Here is a 7,045-nt window from a genome sequence, read left to right on the forward strand (position 1 = left end):
AAACGGGGGCTTTCAGACAACGGCAAAATCTGGCTGTGCCTAAGATCAATGCTGGCCAAGCTCCTGTGCTTGGGCAAAGGTTATGCATTCAGCTTTCTGAAAGACAGACAGACGATAATAAGATGTTTCACACCTGGGTTTGGTTTTGCTCAGACTTCCTGAATGACCTGTGGAGTTGGGTCTCACATTAACATCACAAGGAACTTTGTGGGATGTTTTAAGGGATTGATGGACTGTATTCACTTCTGTGTCTTTAATAATGCATCTCAGAAGTGAGGCAAACCATGGTTGAGTTTTCCTCTGGCAGACAGATCACCTGGTTCCTGAAGTCTGTTAGGTTTCACTGAGACCATAGTAAAGAGGACAGTGAAGAAACTGTGGGGCTTGCTACTGTGGAAGATTTCAAGGAAGAGCAGTTTTTTTTTCCAGTTAATTTGTGTGATCATGGAACAGGTTGTGCAGGAAGCCCTGGACAAAGATAGTCAAGGAGTATGGCACCCACCACAGAAATGCATCTATTTTCCATGGTCAGTGTCCAGGCTGGAGCAAACAGCTAGAGAACTGTCACCATGCAAGATTAAATATTTTTTTAAATGTTGATGTTTATTATGACATGTAACCAATGTTTAAGAGCAACCACTTGTTGGATTTGATGTTTAATCCACTTAATATTTCCTGACTCAGAGATAATTCCATCAAACTTAGAATCTTAAAAAAAGTTAAACAGAAATTAAAGCATCATCATTAAAAGGGAATATGAGAATAGAAAATTAGAAACTGAACAGTCATATGATTGGAACTTTCCACAATATATAAAAATGGGAATATTGTAAATAATATGGTTTTTAAAATTGAATTTGGAGAAAAAGAAGAAAAAAATGGCAGACTAATGTTACTCAATGATCATTAGCACCTCAACAGATAAAGAAGGAAAGCAAGATCGTAGCTGCCCTAAAAGGTGCTTGATTGTGGATGTGAACAGGCTTTCAGTAGCAAACAGAACCTTGTAAGAGAATATGAGAATTACAGAGGGATCATCAGTGTGGGGAGTACATTAGCTTGGAGAGCACACATTGTAAGAAGATGGGGACGCTAGCAAAGGAGAGACAGATCAAGAGGATCAGAAAACAATGATTTCAATACAGAATGGAGTTTCAGTCTAATCAGAAGAAGTCAATGAACCTTGTTAGATTATTAGACTCTTGCCAGAAAACCATGCAGACATCCAGGTACAGAGAACAAAGGTTTATTGCCAGGAAAGGGACCTGCAAGATCCCTTCTCACAAGCAAGAAGTGAGAAGAAGCACTGGCTATTGTCTGAAGTGACCTATATTACCTACTGAGGTTAAGAGGGGCTAGAAGGGACTAGGAGTGTAGAAGTGAGGACCAGGGGCCTCATCATGGTGGACTAGGATTTATGGCTGCTGCCCAAGTAGCAACTAAGGGGCCCTGCAGTGCCCAGACCTGAAGGTCACTCTAAGGAGCTCTTGCTGCCTTATAAGGTGGTAGCTGTCCCAGAGGAGTGCCATCCCCAGGCAAAGATGGGGGGCTGGAGGGTGATTATTTACTGCCTTTACTAGAAGGGCCTAGTGTTGCCTAGGAAGGGAGCATGCCAAGCTGGAGAGAGGGGAAGGAGCGTGTTAAGCTATGGGAGGGGAGCTCATTAGGCTAACATTCCCAACTCTACGGTTTAATAATTGAAAATGAGGGCACCGTGTTGGGAGCATGGGCAAAGGTCATTTTTTTCTAGAGCTGCTTCCTGCTGAGAAGGGGGTGAAATGTCAAGGGAGACCAGATACCTGCCTGAGTATCTGACAGACTGATTGGTGATGTCTTCTTTTTTATGAGGATCTTCTGCATGTACCTGAGCAGGCAAGGCACAATTAGAATAAGGCAAAAAGTTGTAGTTAGGGGACACAAGTTAGGCATGTGCCAGGGAGTAAGCCGCCTGAATAGGTTCCCGCCTCTTTCATTGTGCTGGATATTTTTTTTGAGTTTTTTGAGATGTTTGACTTGTTTTTTTTGATGGCATAGCTGCTATTAGGGCAGAGCAGCCCATGTTTTTTTAATTTCCTCGCACCCTTGGTAGTGGAGTAAAAGAAATCAAGGTAGTGATTATCATGGCTAGCAGTTCAATGGCAGAGTAGATGTAGCTAATGGTTCTTGCCACTATGCATGCCAAATGTATAACACCCTTAGAGGCTCCTACCACCAGCCCTGGTATCTCAAGCAGGAAAAAGTGAGGGCAATGTGTAGTTTTTTCCCCATTGTTCTGGAAAATTTTATTGGCTCAACTTCTAGTCATTAAACTTATAACTTTTACTCAATTCTTTTTTTGTATATTTAAATTTTTTTTCAGGGTTACAATTTTTTTATTGTGAAAATACTGTACAGAGGGGTTACAATTACATGGGCAAGATAATGAGTACATTTCTTATCAAGCATTGTAGCTTCCTCCTTTGTTTCCCCTTCCCATCCTTCCCCCGCCCCCCCAACCCACCTCCCCTCCTCCCCCTCACCCATTCCTCCTCCCTCCCTCCCCCCCACCAAAGTTGTAAAGTTCATTTTTCGACATAAAGACTTGTACATATCATTGTTGTAATGGGTCCACCTGTATCTCTATTTAAAAGATTTGTTTTTTCCCTTCCCCTCCACAAATTATACCAACATCAAATACAGTGGGGTTGCATGAAATTGCAGAGCTTCTGTATGGCAAAGGACATAGCTAGCAAGATCAATAGAAAGCCCACGGATTGGGAGAAGATCTTCACTAGCCATAAAACGGACAAGGGTCTCATACCTAAAATATACCTTGAACTCAAAAAATTAAATCCCCCAACATCAAATCTTCAAAGAAACAATTGCCCAATAAATAAGTGGGCTAAAGACTTAAAGAGAAACTTCTCTGAAGAGGAAAGAAGGATGGCCAATAGACACATGAAGAAATGCTCAACCTCCCTAGCCATAAAAGAAATGCAAATCAAAACAACACTGAGATACCACCTCACCCCAGTTAGAATGGCAAAAATCAAGAACTCTAATAACAACAGATGCTGGAGGGATGTGGACAGAAGGGAACCTTACTGCATTGTTGGTGGGAGTGTAAACTTGTTCAACCACTTTGGAAAGCAGTATGGAGTTTCCTCAAAAGACTCCACACAGAGCTCCCCTATGACCCAGCAATCCCACTTTTGGGCATTTACCCAAATGTTTACAAACAAGACTATACTAAAGCTACTAGCATGACTATGTTTAGTGCAGCATTATTTACTATAGCTAAGATATGGAACCAACCCAGATGCCCCTCAGTAGATGAATGGATCAAGAAAATGTGCTATATATACACAATGGAATTCTATGCCTCCATCAGAAAGAATGACATTGCCCCATTTGTTAGGAAATGGAAAGGCTTGGAAAAAATTATATTAAGTGAAGTAAGCCAAGCCCAAAGAAACACTGGTCCCATGGTTTCCCTTATTTGCACTATTTAGTATTTGTCTGAGTCAAGCAGAAAAGGTCAGATAAGGTGATGTTAGGGAAATGAACCCTAAGGTATGTATTCAAATTTTTTTCTTTCATGCATTTGTTTCTAATGCATTTATAAGATTATCTCTTTGTTGCTTTGTATGTCCCTCCCCCACAGTATAACACCTGCTTTCACTGTATTTCATGTTGGTATATTTTGTGGAGGGTAAGGGGAAAAACAATCGTTTAACTAGGGATACAAGTGGACCCATTGCAACAATGAGAAGTACAAGTCGTAAGGTGAAAAAGAAACTTAAAAACTTGGGGGGGGGGGGGGAAAAGGGGGGGGAAAGTGTTGGGTGGGGGGTGGGGGGGGAGGATGGGACGGGTTGGGAAGGGGAAACAAGGAGGAGGCTACAATGCTTGATAAGAAATGTACTCATTATCTTGCCCATGTAATTGTAACCCCTCTGTACAGTATTTTCATAGTAAAAAATAAAAATGAAAAAAAAACAAATCCCCAATGACTTTTCACTAAACCAGATAATTACAGTGTAAACAACCTTATGCATTTTAAAACACCAGATTTTCTAATATTCAAATTAAAGTCCTTAAAAAATCTTTTACTTAAAGTTCCTCTTTAAAACTATGCAATAATTCTTCCAAACATTTGGTAACATTCAAACCTCATAACCCTTTTGAATTTTAAACTTAGACTCACTCAAATCTTTTACAGCATGGGGACAGTTTTCAAACTTAAAAATGTTCACCCACACATTCAAACAAACACAGATCTTAAAGTACGCAAGAATGAAAATCAGTCATATGAACATCTTAAATTTTCAGTGGCAAGAGACCTTTTTTTCATTCTTTGCGATGACAAAAATTTAAGAAAAGACCTTTTAACAAAGCACCTTTTCTGGACCAAAATTTTTTCTAGGGCTTGCTTGTTTTGCCAGGCACCTTACCAATTGACCTTTTGAATATCTTCAGTTGAAGGAAGGCTGAGTGAGGGTTATCTGATACTAAACTGGCCTGACCTTGTCTTATATCCAATCGTAGACAAGATTTACAACCTTTTACAGGTTGGCTGTAAAGACCAGACAAACAAGCAAACCAAGCTCACCCTCCCCTTATCAACCTCCACAGGGAGAAAATGCAGCCTGAGGCTTGTAGTCAGGCAATCTGACTCAAGGGAAATCAGATTAAATCACAGCTTCCACTGACAAAGATCTTTTAGCAGTCAGAATACTTAAAAACCTTAAAACCATGACCATTTTACATTTCTACATATAGACAGACAGACATGTTTGTGCACAAATCATAGAGTGATCTTAGATTTTAATATCAGCCATGTAAGATATTTTTTTAATTTTAGCAGTGATATTTTGCCTAATTATGATTGAACCACATGGCCAGTTATAAAAACAAAACTGTGCCAACAACAGAAAACCTTTCAGTAGACAGGAAACAGGACATGAACATAGAGACGTGTGGCATGCCAAACAAGAACAGAAATCCTTTTAGCTATGTTTTCTCTTTAAAAGGATGCAATTATCTTTTTACACTTTGTTTCTGATCAACAATCTCTTTTTCATCTTTCAATAGTTCTGTGACAGCATGAATGAAAGACCATCTCACCCAAAACTGAGGGCTGAAATGTTCTCCTTGCTATGAGCTCTTCTTGTATTATTTTTAACTCTCTGCCATATTTTTCTTGTAAAGTTCCTTAGTGGGGCAGCCCTGGGTTATACTCCAGAAGTTGTCTCTTGAACAAGTTCACCCCACTTTTCTTAAGAAAATGGTTTACTAAACCAACAATAGGCTGAGTTCAACTTCCTAACTGTCCCATAATGAAATGTTTCCCACTTACTTCTTTTTGTAGGACAACGTGTCCTTCTGCTTATGATTTTTTTTGGTTGTTAGGCCTGAACTCTGGGCCTGGGCACTGTCCCTCAGCTCTTCAGTTGAGCCACAGCACCACTTCCAGCTTTTTCTGCTTATGTGATGCTGAGGAATCGAACCCAGGCCCTCATGCATGTGAGGCACACGCTCTACCATTGTGCCACCTTCCCAGCTCCCACCATGCCCTTCTATTAGAACTCCTCCAGGTCCCTGTTTGGACACCACTTGTTGCTGTTCACACAGCAAGCCCTGGGAACACAGTGTCTGGTAGAGCGTGGACTATACCTTAGCCTGTATAGACAAAGTTTATTAGAAGAACTACCTACTTATATATGGCAAACACACAAAGAAAATAGATCTTAGTTAATGAGCATGTGGCAGCTTCACAAGGCCAAAAGTTTACAGGAGATATATGGGCCAAAAGGTAGCAAGAGATATACCAGGGACTGATGTTTTTATACATGAGAAGTGTCAAGGGGTTGTTTATGTGTTTATGGTGGCATTAGGAGCGGCATGAAGAGCTCATCCCACGTACCTGCCCCAAAGGTTGTGGCCAGGGCATCCAGACCGTCACCCATGCTTGGAAGGAGTTTTCTCCTTCCTCCGACGCTGCAACTGAGTGCCCCAACCATTGCCAGGACTATAGAGGAGCTTTCTCCTAGTTTGCCAGCACACATAAACCTCACGGGGCACATAAATCCTCAGGCAGGTCCCACGAGTCTGCATCTCTGACAAATATAAAGCTTATATGGAAGAGAGGAAGAGTTCTCCTTCAGAAAATAGAGCATAGTAAATGTTATGTATGGGATCCATCATTCTTGCTGACTAATTTTGTTGGACATAGGCAAAGAGTAAAAAGTGTTGACAGTTTGGTCTGGAGGACCACAACCTTTGTCCCTCTGGAGAAGGTAATTTTAGAAACTAAATTGTAAAATTTAGAAATTTTACAAACCAATAAGTGCAAGTAGAGCTTGTTTGGATGTTTAGCCTGGAAGAAATAAATGCAGTTAGGCACTTTTAAATGATAGGACCAAAAGCCAATGCTTTTGGATGCTGGTGGCTCACATTTGTAATCTTAGCTACTCAGGAGGCTCAGTTCTGAGGATTGTGATTCAAAGCCAGACTGGGCAGTAAAATCCATGAGAGAGTTATTATCTCTTGTAGTTCAAGTGGTAGAGCTCGACTCTTGAGCAAATAACCTAAGGAATGGTGCCCAGGGGCTGAGTTCAAGACCCATTACTGGAAAATATATACACACACACACTACATATGTATATTTAATTTATACATACATAATTATATATCACTTTTGCCTGCAAAACACTATAAAAAGACACCTAAAATCTATTAAAAATAGTCGGCATTTAAAAAAGTTTCCTTGTTTGATGGCCAATAGACACATGAAGAAATGCTCAACCTCCCTAGCCATAAAAGAAATGCAAATCAAAACAACATTGAGCTACCACCTCACCCCAGTTAGAATGACAAACATCAAGAACTCTAATAACAACAGATGCTGGAGGGGATGTGGACAGAAGGGAACCTTCCTGCATTGTTGGTGGGAGTGTAAACTTGTTCAACCACTTTGGAAAGCAGTATGGAGTTTCCTCAAAAGACTCCACATAGAACTCCCCTATGACCCAGCAATCCCACTTTTGGGCATTTATCCAAATGT

The sequence above is a fragment of the Dipodomys ordii genome, unplaced genomic scaffold (assembly GCF_000151885.1).
Source record: "Dipodomys ordii isolate 6190 unplaced genomic scaffold, Dord_2.0 Scaffold90, whole genome shotgun sequence".
NCBI lineage: Eukaryota > Metazoa > Chordata > Mammalia > Rodentia > Heteromyidae > Dipodomys > Dipodomys ordii.